The 16273-nt window shown below is 35.8% G+C and overlaps 1 protein-coding gene across 6 annotated transcripts in view; it reads left to right on the plus strand.

Annotated features, from left to right (window-relative positions):
• Positions 1-16273, plus strand: part of NBEA (neurobeachin) — a 510952-nt gene that overhangs the window by 389297 nt on the left and 105382 nt on the right. The gene's annotated exons all lie outside the window — the stretch shown is intronic.

Here is a 16273-nt window from a genome sequence, read left to right on the forward strand (position 1 = left end):
TTGTAGGTTTAAGTATATTTATGTTTGTATCTAGGTTCCTTGCAGAAGTGCGTTTGCATCTAGACTGCTCACAGAAGATGTTTCCATTTGTATGTATACAGTAACCCATTCCTGTTTGAGTTTGTCCTCTCAAGTCTACAGATAGGTTTTGAGTAAAGGTCAACTCCACTATGTATCCTCCTGCGTGAGTTTTGCAAGCTAGGTCCCTGATGGGGAGTTTTAGTCTTTGCTGGAAGGTCGAGGGTCACCACTTCTCTCTGGCACTGGCCGTTGGGGCTGCATCCAGTCTCAACTTCTTTTTTCTTTTTCACAGCTCTAGCCACAGTCTTTAAATTGCAAAAGTGATGATTCCTTTTCTCTTCTCAGGAAAGTAAGGTGGTGCCTAATTGGATATGTAGTATCTCAAAATGGGAAAAAAAAATCTGATTTATATTCAGGTTAACAAAAAAATAATGTGTCTTACTGCTTTGGACCATCTCATCCATACAGAAACATCAGGATGGCCGTGGCTTTAGTCAGTGTATATTTGGCAGCTGAATCTAGATATTACCCTTCCATCTGGGGTCATAGTTTGTTTTAAAAGAGTTATGTATGAATTTTCTCTAAATTGTAGCAGAGGGTCATGAATTAGTGTCTAAATGTGGGCTTGACAAGATTATTATAGTCTGTATTTCATGCCAGAAACATAGATGAATAGAGATAGCAAGCTTTTAAGCAGACTTTCTGACATCTATAATGTCAGCAGAAAGTAAATGAATGGCAGGACGCAATAACAAATCTTAATTTTTTATTATTTTATAGGGGTTAGATGGACCTACACTCATTCATAATTTCTTTCTAAAATAATTACTAAGTACTACATGAACCAGTCATTTTCCGTCCTGGTTACCTTCCAAATAATGCAAATTGTTTACTGAGATGTACATATTAAGTTGCATGCAGTAGAAGATAAATATATTTTGATTTACATTTAGGAGTAGATAGGATACACTTAGTTAACACCATGCACTTCCATTTTAGCTGAATGTGTATTTTTGAGTAACTTTGTTTGTGTCTAGACCTAATAATTTGTTATAATGCTTGTTGGGAGAACTACTTTTTTTGGGTTTTTTGGTTTTTGTTTTTTTTTTTAATAATAATTTTCGTCCTCTCTTTCTGTGGATTTACTCATTATTAGATTTCTGGAGCACAGATCTACGTTAGCAATTTCTGATTATTAAATTTGTGGAGCAGAGATCTGTGTTGGCGATTTTTGAATGAGAAAGACAGGGTGCCTACCAGTATACTACTGTCTTTTCAGTATAACCACTCTGAAGATACATGTTCAAGATTTTCCTTTTTGTTTATTTATAGTCTGTGTGTAAATAGGAAAGAACCACCTATGTTGAGGCCATGGGCTCTAATACTTTTTAAAAAAAATTGTTATTCTTAGATATGAATATTCATTTCCATTTCAGGAGCACAAATGGCCCCACCGTAAGTACTTTGGCAGTTTTTGCCCAAATGATAATGCAAACCCTAGAGTGACGGCTATGAAGAGTTATAATTTTCAGTGAACCCAGCTTCTTTGAAATAGTAAAAACACATACCATTAGTCATACATTTTTGTAAGTGTAGCTCTGCCAATGGTTGTGGATATTTTTATATCTATATATATGTTGGAAAAGAGAGTGTGTACATGAGAATAAATGCAGCAAAAGGATATCCAGGTCCCACAAATACTGTTTAATTTTCACTTCTTCTGTAGCTTCTGGCTTTAATGTTTTTTATTGGTCTTCTTTTTGTTAAAGGAAGGACAGAAGCAGTTCCACTAATGGAAACCAGCATAAAGTGCTAGTAGCTTTTAAAAATGCTCTTCTCTCCGCTCCCCCCTCCCCCCTCAAAAAAAAAGGTATGTAATTGGAACAAAAAACATTGTTTCAATTCAATTTTTTTTTATTATTTTTATTTTTTCTTTTTCTTTTTCTTGAGCCCATCCTGTCAGGCTGCAAGCGTGAAAGTTATTTTCTGGTGGTGTGATTAGATTGGGGCTGAACTCTCCAGCTGGCAGGCCTGTCTGTGACTGGCGGCGGCCTGTCCCCAGTGCTTGTCATCTCCTGACATGCCTGACAGGATGGGGACAGCAGCCCCAGACAGGTTCATTAGATGGTGTTTTCTACAGCTGGGCTAAAAATAAAAAAAATAATAATAATAAAATAATAAAAAAAAAAAGGCCACGGTTTGTCAAGGCCTGAGCTGTAGGGGCCCTTCTTGTTGGTTTAAACCAAGGCCTTGTTTTGACAAATTCTGATCTGTGCAGTTTTTAGATTTTCTGACACATTTTTGTTTTCTTCCCCTTTGGCCTGCGCTCTTTGCACTCTGCCTTGTTGCTGCTTCAAAATCCTAACACCACCTTCCCAGGAGAGCAGGGAGGATGCTTGAGGAGGGCTTGGAAGAAAAATAGAGCACTACAGCAATAAGTGTTCATTTCCATGGTGATCAGCCCAATGGCACAAAAAACAACCTTGGGACTCTCAATAAGCCAATTACAAGAAAGGTTAAGAGTTTTATAGTGCCAGAAACATGCCATCTACATGAGAAAATAGTATAATTACTAGCAATCTACGCTGTTAAATACATTGGTGTCTGGTGCTGCCAGAAACGTAAGCTGTTTATGTTATTTTGGGTTTTTTGGAAGCTGCCAGAGTTTTCTGGTGGTATTGTCAGGCTTTGGTGCAGTACATCAAAAATGGACGTTATAGTTTATAAAACAGTTAAAACCTGTAATAAAATGATTTGAAAGCATTAAGTACATTGAATGTCACAATGTTAACTAAATGTGTCCAGACTCTTGAGTTTCTTACAGATTTGTGTCAGATCTTCAGTTTAGATTTTTAGCATTAAGGCAAAGGATTTGTACATTGTCTATAATTAAAGAATCTCCTATAAAATATTTTTGAAAAAGAAGAAAACTCGTACCTTATTTTTTCTATTGTAATTATAAAGTACCTATTGACTCCTTTAGTTTATGGACTGGTAACTGTAGTTTGACTCCAGGGTTACCTGCTGTTTTTCTTGGGGACTGTCACTTGATTCCAGACATTTTAGGTAGCTACAACATGCTGGTGTGTAAAACACTTCTCTAGCTGCTGGGGAAAAAATGGAAAATGTTTACTATTTCGCTTACTTTGCCCTTCTGCTTAGGAGTGTGGAGAGCATTACAGCCTTTTATGTTTTCTGCATTTAGCTGCTTGCAGTGTGAGCACTGCGGCTGGAAACCAAGCCCTTCATTCACAGAAATCCTACCACTTACCTTTCCTTTGTATTGTTAGTTACTGCTGCTTTAGTTCATGGTCTCTATGACAACTGTTTAAATTGGGATGGGCAACTGTCATCTGAAGTATTACTGAAAGAAAAGTGTTAGTGAGCACACAGTTCCATAGATAGAGCATTTCAATATAATCCAATTTTAATTGAGCTCCAGAGACTTTGATGTGCTGCCGAAGGTTGGGAGAGAGCTATTCCAGGGAGAAATTAAAGCAGCCCAGCAAGGCTTCACTACTCCAGACTGTCACCATTTTAAATAAGCATTAGCATCAGACTTAACCTTCCCCTATGAAACATCTCACTTTTTTTTCTTCAGCTTTTTGCTTCTTTTTTTTTTTTTTTTTTTTTTTTTTTTTCAGTATGTATAAAGGCAAAGACACTTTCATCTTTTTATATACATTTCTATATTCCCTTGATTAAGTTTGAAAAGCATGTACTGGACCTGAGATGCATCTGAGGCTGTCTATTGGACCTTGCATTGCAGTTCATAGAAAGAAATAGAAGCAGAGTGAGGATTAGTTTGCAACAGTCAAATGGCGTGTGTTGGATTTTCTGACTGCTCTAAAAGTAACCCATCCTTGTGCTAAAAAGTTGAGTGGGGAATTATTTTAGCTTGGTTTCATCATTAATTCCCTTTAATGTAAATGAAGAAGAGCAAATATTCCATTGTAGACCCTCTTACTAACAAAACTAGGTTCTTCCTGTAGCTATGTGACCACTGGCTGGTTTTATTTTCCTGGCTTGTGCATAATAGCCAAAACTAGTCATATAACAATTACAAACAATTAGCAGACTTATCTCTGTTTTTACACAGTGAGGAGATTAGAAGGTAACTGTCAACTTTTGAACTGTTGAATTAAAAATCTCTCATGATTGCTTCATTTAATTAAACTATATGTTCCCTTTGCACTATTTTCTTTTTCTCTCGCAGATGTGTATACATACAAAAAACTTCTAAAATGAAAGAACATCATAATAATAAAGCAAAACTGAGGATCACTGTATATTTTCCAGTATTTCAACATACATTGGACAGCATTGCATGTTAGAGAGCTAGGACACATTTTAACATGTTTTATTTTCCTGGCTTTTAGTTTTCCCTTTTCTTTTTCCCCTTATTTTTTTTCCTTTTGTCTTTGTCTTTATATCTGACTTTCTTCACATTGAATGAAAGAAAAGTGAATTTGCAAGATGCTGAGCTCTCTTTCTGGATGCTCAGTACTCTCAGCTTCTACTCCAAACAGTAGGAGTTGGGATGCTCAGCTGCAAAGAGAAGATGCATCTTGCAAAATTGAGTCTGTCAGCAATAGACTATTACATAGGGTGCTTGTATTCTTTAGTGGAAATGTGATATGCATCAAATCCAAACTTAATGGCAGTAGAAACAGAACCAATCACAGTACAGGCAGTAATCTGTCTATGCAAGTTAATATGGTTTATTGTCTACTAAAGCAATTAGCCTGCTACCCACATAAAAGAAAGGTAAGAATCTAGATTAATAGGAGTATTTGAATAGTTGGCTGTTGTAACCTATTAAAAAAAAAAAAGTGGAAATATAAAATATCTTTGTAAAGCTTGACATAAATTCCATTTTAATTTTTTTAATTAAAAAATGTTAAGAATAATTAATAGAGGCTATATGAGGGAACCGTCTTCAGCTGGGATTAGCACACTTTTTCTTAGCCATATAGTACCCAGAAGTCCATAAAATCTAAATGCCTTCTGTGGTGGAGCAGCTTGTAGTGGATAAAAGCAGAGGCACACTCACACAGAGTATCTCTACATGCTGACAGGTGTTGCAGTAATTTCATACTGGGAACCTAGAGTTCACCACAGGAAGGCCTGTGAGTATGCCCAAATTTATGGCATGCAGGTTTGCATTCCAGTTGGCTAGAAATCCAAAGAAGAGGGATCTGTATATTAAATCTGCTATAGCACTTCTTTCCCAAGCTATTGCAGGCATCAGAAGACTCTATGAGTGCCCCAGAATGCATTTTTGGTACTCAGCTGCGTAGACTTTTAATGTTCCTCCGAGTTTTCAAGACAAAACAGGTTGTACAGGTTTAGAGCCCCCAAAAAGTCGTACTTGTCTATCATTTTTACCTTTACATTGTTCAGATTAAGCAAACTGATAGTTAACTGTGTGAGAGTACACACAGAATATACAGAATGCACATACTAAAAATTTTGTGTAAATGTGGCTCCAGTTACTGGAATAAATACAAAAATTATTTGTGGAGTTTCTATATGCAGTTTACATTTGATACGTGTTAATTTCTGCAGGTTTTATATTTTGTGCAGTTTTATTTTTCAGTGCTTAATTACTGTATCTGATAAAAAAGTGGTCTTTAAAGCAAATGTAGAATTCATAGGTACTTTTTCTGTAATATTAAAGCAAAATAAGTGTAATGAAATGCAAAGTAATTAAATGATTGTTCAGTTACAGCAGGCAGTTTGCAAGCACTCCAAGTTAAAATTCTCAGAAGAAACATTGCTATTCTTTCCTTGCGCAGATTTAGTAATGTGAAATAATGTTCCATATATAATAATAAAAAGTATAGTAGAAATGTGGTTGCTATTGGAGCTGTGGCTTAGGTTTTTCCAAGTGCTATAATTTCTTGTCTTCTCCATCAGTGCAAGAGAAACTCATTTTAAGCTCATCTTAAGTGGGTTCATAAAGAATCGGTTGGTGTGGCAATATATTAGGAAGATGAAGATATTTTAATATATGTTTACCAGAATTCACAGGCAGTGTATATGTTCTTCAGAGACATTAGAAGTTGACGTGATGCGAAGTAGCCCTGAATCTGCTCTAAATTCCAACACCAAGCAAACTGAGTTCCAGGAGTCACTAGTGCTCCAGACCCAACACTTCTAGGCACAGCTGAGCTTGTGGCAGCTGTAGAGTTTTAAGTTTGTACTTGCTTATACAAACTGTAATATGGAAAGTTTGGGAATGGTGAAGATGTTGTACATGTATGATATTTAGCACTTTATAAATCTGTGTATTTCTTTTTCCTGATAAAAAATAATTTTTAAATGTATTGCTAAAATTTCCACAGTAGGACTTACTCCAATTATATTCCTAAATTTTGAAGTTAATGAAGCAGCTTTTGTATATGAAGTTAACAACAAAATATTACTGGTTTATGACCAATCTTATATAGGAGGAGGTATTAGGAACAAAAACTTGAAAAAATTAAGCTGCATAGTAGAAAAAATGTTGTCTTCTAATTACTTTTACAGATCGTAGATCATATGTGTTCTGCACCGAATAAATCAAATGTAGAAGTGTTAAAATCCAAGACACTTGCACGTATCTTCTGTATGACATTGAGTGCACATCTATAAAAACAGGGACATAAACCTGTCTTTCTACCTGTCACTTGATAGGGAATGGATAATGTTTAACAAAACTCAGTATTTACACTTTTCTTAAGACCGATTATAGTGTCTTCAGTTATTATAATGTTAAGGATTTGCATCATGGTACATTTGAGTCTTTAGATATTTTTTGTTGTGTTGCAGTTTTGAATAAATATATCGGTGTGCATGTTCTAAAAAAAGAAAAAAAAAAAAAAAAGACCCAGAGGATGTTATGATGGCTGTATTCTTGGGAAAGAACACATCACGTACTTGTGAATACCATACGTTCTTTGTTCTTCAAACTATTCCTATGTTGTTTGCTTTTGCCGAGTCCTAAAACTTGAGTGACATATCCTTAATGCAAGGGAAAAACTAATATACATGAGGATGAAGTAAGCACAATTTTAAAACATAGGACAATGTGAGTTTCTTCTAGTCCTTTCCAATAACTGGATGGTGAACACATTCACCTGGAAACTGGGGTGTCTTGTTTCACTTCTTTAGTGTGTTTGAAGGAAGCAGGTTGCCTTGTATGTTGGCAAATGAGGATCATTGAGGAGTGCTTGCTTTGCAATCCCTGCAGAAACATGGCAGGAGTCAGGAGCTTCTCTTTATATTGCTTGATCAGTCATATGTGTGTAGGAGCTTGCCAGGAGCTGCTTGCCACTGCCTTTCCTCGGGGCGGCACACAGCTGAGGCAGCTGATGGAGCTCACTCATGCACTGTCTGTCCATCATGGACCAGTGAGGAGCATTCATCCAGCTGTGAGCTGCTCATTGAGAGCACAGCAGTGAGGTGGAGCAAACAATAATGTTGGGGAAGGGTGTGATTTGGGTTTACATACCTTTGAGGTAGAAGGGAACTAGATCTGAGTGCCTATCCCAGCTTCTTGCTTTAGGCGACAGAGATCTTATTCGTTTTCATGCTGGTGTTTGAATCTAGTCCTGCAACTTTCCTCAGCTAAAAACTCTTACAGTCAAATCCACCAATATTTCAAGTGTAATAAAACTGCATTTTTCTGTCAAGTAACTATTTAATGAATAAATGTCCAGCTTTGGTTTCAGGTTACAAGCATTTATCAACACTGCCTTCTCCCTGGATTTGTTAATATTGTAAGTCCTTTCTTTTTATTGCTCTACTTTTGCTAAGGAGGCCCAGAATGAACCAGTTGACAGAAAAACAAGTTCTCCATTTTCAATCCTGAAAAAAAATTTCAATGTTTTTGCTCAGATCATACAGTTTTTATGTCTTTTTTGGCTTGTTTACTCAACTGAAAATGTAATTTGCACAGTTCTAATTGTAAAAAGAAAGATACTGAATTGCACTGAATGTGGTGCTGAGGCAGAATTGCTCGGAGCAGTTTGAGTGTAAGCACGGAGATCACCACTCACCTGTTTGCGTTAATCTCTAAGTATGAGACGTAGAGCGAGAACGGAAACAGCAGTTCTGTTAAGATTTCTCACTAGATTTGAGTCTGACATCCTCTTGTTGCCAAAGTCAACACAAAATCATCTTAAACCTTGTGAGGCAACAGGTACAATCTGCTTCAATCCTGTTGCTAATTAGAACTAGTTGAACTTCTTTATTTTGGATTTTGCCCCGATATTTGTTTCCTCATCCTCTCTATTTGGAGTGGGGCTGTGCTTTAATATGGCTTTCTATGGCACTAGATTATATTTGTCTTCTGTTTATCCATGTATGCTTTGCCTCAGCCAGCACCATCAGCTTTATTCCTGCTTTTAGAGTCCTTAAATCAGCTGAAACTTCTGCTTAAAACAGTAATTGTTGTAATTTAGTTTCGAAGAAGGGCTTAAAAAAGGCCTCTGCATACCTTTTCTAAGGTGGTAATGTCTAAATCTGCTATCTCTTCCTGATACTATTCTTCCCAAGAATTTCAGTCTATTGCTGGCATTTTGGGACCTCCCTAAATTGACAGTCTGTTTGCACGTTGCATAACAAGAAACCATGCAAAGGCACACAGATATGTAACACCCATAAAATGAATGATAAAAATAATTATTATTTGGAATCCTGGTATTGCAAAGGTAATATTTTACCATGTCAGTAGCACTTATCCTTGTATTTAAAACTATGCATTGTTTTTTCACAAAAGCAGAGTTCAAAATAATGCATTTAGAATATATAAAATAATCTCTTTGGATTATTTTGATCTGGATGTTAATGTTTAGCCCCAGTGTCTCCATATCTAGGAGCAGGGGGTTTTTTTACTCTAATAACCTTACTGTTGCTACTTCTCAAGAAATCCCCATATCCTTTCCATTACTTTCCTCAAACACAAAATTATAACATGAAAAACCATTTTACCAATGAAAAGAGGAAAATGGACTGAAAATGGTCCAACTTAAAATAATTTTTCAGATGACTGAAAATGAATGTGGGAATAAGAGCATCAGTTACTGTCAGCGGAGTGGGCATTGTTTTAATTGATACTGAAGGGGTATGCTGAGCAGAGAAATCAAATTTAGTAAAGGTTGGGGTGAACAGAACCTCATGTTCTGTTTCAAGAAAAGGGGCCTCTTGAAAGCTTAAAAAAACATTGGAAGTAGAAGTATTAGCTGAGAAAATTTGGCAAGGAAGTAAAGCCCAAAACCACAAAAATAATATCTGCATTTTTTAGATCCCTGAAGAGGAGGAAAAAAATGAAGCAGGAGTGCCAATATTTATTTTTTAAAAAAAGTTCTAAAAAAGATTTTTAAAACTGATGTGAATGGAGAAATTATAATGGTACATAATACTCAACTCATCATGCAGAGTATAGTATCACAAGAGCTACTTGGAGGAAAGCTTTTAAGACTTACAAATAGAGAAACATTTTACACAGAAGCACGTTATAAGGAAGGAGGAAGGAGACCTTAATGTAAAGACAAGTTGAGAATGTTTTAATAGACCAAAGTGTGCAAAGTAAAAATGATAACATGGTATTTTGGTGAGATTTTAGAAGTATTTACTCTTATGTGACTATGGGAATTGAAGAAGAGAGGATGTTCTCGAAGTGGCTTAAATGTATAGAAAAAAAGAAAATAGTAAGAAGTCAATGAAATGCTGGGGTGTTAAATTAATTTGAATTGTCCTTCCTGTCTATTTACATTCTCAGTTTCCCATTCCAGAAAAGCAAAATACAAGGTGTTTCATTATTTGAATTTACTTAATTTTGAAATATCTTAATAAATAGTTTTCTTTATACATTTACGTATCTTGACATGATATATCCCTTGTTACAGTGTATGCATATTTTTCCTGCTAAATCTGAAAGTTTATCATATTCAGTACTTTATCAAACATTTTGAAATTATATAGTGCTTACTCAATATGGTATTTCATAAACTCTAATGAGAGTCTGTTTCCATGCCATGACTGTCATTTCAATCTGTATTTAGAATACATGAAGCAATCATGCAGTCTGCCATGTACTTGTAGTGAGTTCTGTGTTGTTAAGTGGTTCTGGAGAAGAAAGTTTACTGTGTGTGCACGGGAGCCATTTTTTTTAACCTACGACAGTCTGCATTCAGAATTCCACATTTTCCATGAAGCAAATGGCAATGCTAGCAAAGACTTGAAAAAGGGAAATCCAAATCCCTAACAGGAAAGAATGATTTTTGGTAAAGTTTTCATATTTCTAGTCTCTAAAAGCATACAGCAACGCTGAACTATTTTATGAATAGCAATTGTGTGCCTGGGTCAGGTGCATAAGCACACTTCTAGACAGCTCTCTGATGAAATATCTATTCACTGTAATTTGTTTTTGTGAAGTACTCCATGTTTTACTGGCAGGTATCTTCTTTTAAGTGCTGAGGTTGCAAATTTGGCAGCATCCTGTAAGACACTGATGTAGGGAATGTACCAGATAAGTTCCATGAATTTTATGGAATGGTTATGGCTGTTAGGAGTTGGTTAATATGAAAACTACTGCCTTGTGACTGAGGCATACTATTGCTTGCTCTTTCAAATATAACTGTAAAGGTTAGTAGCTTTTCCCACAATGATAATTTGTATTTTCTTCCCTTCCTTGTTTTTGTTTGTTTGGTTTTTGTTTGTTTGTGTTTTTTTTTCTCTTTCCTACCTATTCATATATGAAAAAGATGAGGTGACTCCAAATTTAGATTTTAGCTTTTTCATTATGGTCCTTTTAGCTCACTTTATACAGAAAGCAGGAGATCCAGTTTCCACCAGACAATAGGGAGGCAAAAGACCCAAGCAAAACCTTTTGGATAGTTTATGCCAATCACAACTGTGTTTGATTATTTTTCAGGAGGGTAGTGTCAGACTAACAAAAATATATCTTTTTTTTTAAGTTTACAACAGAATTTCGTTGTAAAAAAACACTTTCTCAGCCTTAGGGAATCTTAAATACTCATTTGACAAGGATGGACATGGGAGCTTCAGAGACTTTCTCTTCTCTTCCTGACAACTGCAGTCACAGAGAAGTCCATCATGAGAAACTATATGCAAGCTCCTGACCTGGAAACCCGGAACACCAAGGCTATTTTACTTTTGTTCATTTTAACAATGTAAGTGTAGGGACTGCAGTGTAACTGAAATGAACCAAGATTTCTTCTTCATAGAATATTCCTGTCTTTTTTTCAAGGTTGGGACACATGAGATGATAGACTCATAGTTGGCTCTTGCAGGTAATCTGTCTTCCAAAAGTTGGTGATGGTGAATGAAGAATGAAATACAAACAAAAATCCTGTTCAAACTAAAAGGCCACTCTATATGGGGATGACAAGGGCTTATTTTCTACTTGAAGAAACACAAATTTGCAAGCTTAGTTAAAAAAAAAGACGAAAAAGGTACATTATATAGCTAGCACATAAATAAAATAGTTGTAGCTGTAATTGCTAGTGTTAAAGATATGCTGAGTTTGGTGAAAATTGCAGCACTAACACATAGTTCAGAACACTTAAAACGCTGGAAAATAGAGAGACTGAAAAAAATATTAGGGTTATTGGACTGCTGGAGGGGCACATTGTGAATATACAATACAGTGCTTTTAAGCATGTGACTCCAAAACTTTGAATCAAATAAAAAGATGAAGGATTGCTTTGGGTTGGACTACCAGGACACAATAGCATCCCAATAAACCTTACTCAGTCAAGACAAATCTGTTCAAATGCAGAGCAAATACTTTGTGGAATTTAAAAGATTAAAGTTGAAGAAGTAGAAGGGGTAAACTTAGAAGGAGGAAAAAGGATAAATTCATAGAAGTTTCTTGCATCTCTAGAGGAAAAAGAAAATGAAATAAATACCACGTGACAAAGACAATACGTCGTGTTGCTGGGTAACAGAACCATCTTAACAGATAAATGGGATTTTGATGTCTAAACTAGATGTGCCAGAGCTCTTTTCTTTAATGTTCTAACTAAAACAGGGGTGTCCAGGTTAAAGATAGTGATAGCTACACTTAAACACTGGGTAAAACCGTCTTTATAAAATTAAAAAGTATATTCAGTAGCCAAATTACAGTATTCTTGGAAGTGTTTCTGGTCATTGAGAAAGGAAAAAAAAAAAGCATTTAATTTCAGGAAATGGCTGTTGTATTCAGAAAGCATGACTCTTGAGTATCATTTTCAGGCTTTGAAAAAAAAATCTACAGGAACTTTGGAATATATCTATGGAAATGCAGCAAAAAATAAACCAGTTCTACTATGCATAAATACAAGACTGTCCCTTGCTGGTTTTGTTGTTTGACATTATTAGTACAAAAGGTAAAGAAAAATGAAGGAAATCAGGGAATAAGTGCTTTGAAAATAATAATTAAAAAAACCTCAAAACATAAACCCCAAAAAAACACAAACAAAGCACAAAGACTTATATTACGTGTTAATGGATATATGCATTTTGCATTAGATGTAAACAAAGCTTGACAAATGTTACAGGTATCAATTGATACTTTCATTGAGGAATCAGGTTAGAATTAAAATACCCTGAACCAGAAATCTAGTTCCAAAAGACAAATGATTAATTACTATAGAAAACAGTAGTTTAGATTCACATACATAGGTATTAATGAATCACCCCAAAGGGCTATTTTAAAAAAAATAAAAAAGGAAAAATTGATCAATAAGCAACAATTCTTTGCAACAGGCTGGAGAAGTGACTGTTCTTACCATAAAGTTAGTGACTTAGAAGGGACTTGTACAGGCTGCTTTCCTCAATGTCTTTATAGCACCTGATTTTGTGATTATTTCAATTCCAGAAACAATAATCAAAAGAATAGGGCCAGAATATCAGCATATCCTTTTCCGTGCTGTGTCTGGTGCTATGAGATACCAGGAAACAGCATAAAGCAGCAAAAACAAGCCTCAATAATAAAGTGGAAGTATCCTGTGGAGATAATTTATCAGGGATTCTAGCAGAATGGAAACTAGTATTTCTGGTCTTCTGGTTAATGCCATGTTTCAAAATTCCCACTGTTAATTAATTCATTAACAATAATTGAATAATTGCTGAAGTAGGATTATAATTAAAAATGTCTTGATTCTTAATTGAAAAAGAGGAAAGATCTTGATTACATCAGAAATAAAATTAAAATAATGGAGCCTTCATATCTGAGCCAAGTAGGAAAGCGCTTCAATAATGGTTCAACTTCTCTTCTGTAGAGCTCTCCATCTGAACATCCCAAGGTGCTTTCCTAATCTAATCTAAGTAAGTGTCACCAACAGGTGTTTTTACATATTACAGAATCCTGAGATTTAGAGACTTCTCATTCTCTCGTTAGGGTGACAGCTTCATCTTACTGCAGTGCATCCTAGCACATTTTTATTCTTGGTCTGTTGTCTGGCCAGTGGACCCATTACTATCTTTAAAACATACCCATATTTCTGAGTAAATGAAAGGGTTTTACAAGGAGAAATGAGCTTTAAACCAAACAATTGCAGCTGATATTAAAAATTAAAAGTGTGCTCCGTTCAAATGTAGACGTTGTTGGTTGTCTGGTTGTTTTTTGTTTTATTTAAAACAGTTTATTTAAGGCACTATGGAATTCCATGCTTAGTCATGAAGTTTCAATTATTAAGACTGCCTAGAACAAAAAGTCTTCATGAATGTATTTAGGAGGAAAACTCAAAAAGCTATCAAAATAGTGAGCACTGACTTTAAATATAGACAACAACAAAGTATTGGATGGAACACATGGTAATTTTTGGTTATACTTCAGATAACTAGGTAACATAATTTCAGTGTCTTTTGGTGGTTATTTCCATGTTTTTATGAAAAATGATATATACAATACATGCAGTTTGTAAAAAATGTAAAACAGCCAAGTTTTCATTCGTGTGATATGAGAAAGTGAAATGCTAAAGCTCATCATGGAAGAAAAAAATATGTATAAACCGTCTAAAAGATTCAAATTCAGAAGAATTAAATTACTTTGTTTTGACTCTTATAACAACAAGAAAAAAATCCTGCAACAATGTCAGTAATTTCTTCCTAATAACAGAAGGTTTCATGCATCACTTGGAAACAGTGTTGGAAGAATGTTATGGCGGATGACAAAAATGGGTAGTGTTTCTTGGTCAGGAAAACAATACAGCAGAAATACTGAAATAATTGAGATGATTTGATATCAACATGATAATCTGATATTTGTAGGACTAATAGACAGTTAAGAAGAGTGTAATTGGGGGCAGTAATTGAATTATAGACTCTTTCCTTTCCTCTGATTTTCTGTCCTTTCTACTGCTTTACTGGACTGCTATTTAAGTCATTCATTTCATAGTGGGGCGAATGTGCCTCCATGAAAAAATTGCTTTCTACTTGAGTAGGAAGAGGAGGAAGAAAGAAGCAACCAGTGTATGGTCCGTATACAATGTGCTTATAGTGTTGATCTGTAATAACTAAGCTGTGGTATATGTCAAGACATCGTAAATGTATTACTATGAATCATCTAAAAGGTTAATATATAGGATATAGTCAGTATTAAACATTTTTCTTTAGAAAAAAAGAGGACAACAAGAAACATTTTTGAAACAAAAAGTGAATTTCTGAAGCATGGTGTTTTGTCAAGGAACTAATTTTTTGGCTAATCTGCTGGCTGCTATAGATCTGGTTACAGTTATATACATTTCAAACTCCTCTCTCTGGGAGACTGTTCTCATCTTCTAGCTTTGTAAACTTGCATGTTTTCCTCCCTGTTTCCTCTCTGTATCTTAAGAACCTGTGTATTTACAAAAAATATGTATCAGATAGCAGCAGAAGACATTCAAAGAAGGAGGGTGTTGAAATCTTCGCCGTCGTTGTTCTTAACCATCTGAATTTCACATACACGATACCAGCTGTATCCTAGCATCTGATCTCAGTGAAAGACTGAAGGAAAATTTGGTTTATTTAGCTCATCAAAGAGAAAGCCAAGCAGTAACTGGATCACAGTCTGTAATTACTGACACAAGGAAAAGTTACCGGATACTAGAAGATTCTCTAATCTCACAGGCAAAGCTGTCACAAGATCTAGTGGCTAGAAGCTGAAGTCAACAGAGTTCAAAGTAAGAATAAGGTCCAGATTTTTAACCATTTCAAGAATTTAACATATGAGGTAGTAATTCTACAGCTGGCCTGTGGCTGAATGCAGGGAGCATACAGTCTCGTGTGTGTGGCTGGAGGACCTCCAAAGGAATCAAGCCCCTTCCCTTTATCAAGGCTGTGTTTAGTTAGTGGGGAGAGCTGAGGTGAATGAAAACAGTGCCCTCAGCCACAGTATTGCTCTAAGTTTTGTCTGTAACTTCTTCTCTTGTAGACAGTACAGTGAGCTCAGTGTGTTCCTCTGTCCAGTTTCCATCAAGGAGAGAACTAGCATTTGAACGCTCTTCACAGTTGCATTGTTGCTGTTGTTACCATCATCTCTGAAGTAGACTCACGATTATGAGAAAAAAGTTATGGAGAACGAATTGACAAAAATCCATGAAGCTCTTTTAACACCAAGTGTACAAACTTAAATTAGCTTTTTCATATATGAAGACATGTTATTAACTTGAAGCTACATCCGTGAAAAAACTGAAGGAATACAATTTCCGTTACCTCTAGCATGAAGGATCGTTGACAGCAGCAACATATGTGGTCTCCCTAACATTTCCCTATTCAGAAGTTGGGGGAGGTCATGATTACAGAAAGCAAAGACCTTGACTGAGTGAGTAAAGCACTGCAAGCTGGTATACCAACAGTTTCTATGTACCTAATGGAGAACAGAGAAGTTCAGTCTCTCCAGTCTGAAACCTTTTTGCATTTCCCTTTAGTGAAGACGTTCACTGAGTTTCTTAGGTTCACTGAGGCTGCAGCTGTCTTAGTAACTGCAGCCTAGGGGAAGGCACAGTCTACAGAGCCTGGGAAATGCAGTTGGGTGTAGTGAGGGGATGGTTCCCATCCGAAGCGACTGACTTCTTGTAGGATGAAGTGTCAGGGTCTCAACTGTAAGCAGAGCCCACCCGAGCAGAGGTGGAGAGCTGAAGGCAGCCTTTCAGCAGACGAAAAGGATTGGAAAAGGGTTGTTCTACAATGAGTGATGCTGCTGGGTTGATAAATCAAAGATGAGATAAGTTAATAAAGTTGATACCTAATTAAATTGTGTCTTTTTTGTCTGTTTTCATGA

The sequence above is a fragment of the Leptosomus discolor genome, chromosome 1 (assembly GCF_034619465.1).
Source record: "Leptosomus discolor isolate bLepDis1 chromosome 1, bLepDis1.hap2, whole genome shotgun sequence".
NCBI classification, from domain to species: Eukaryota; Metazoa; Chordata; class Aves; order Leptosomiformes; family Leptosomidae; genus Leptosomus; species Leptosomus discolor.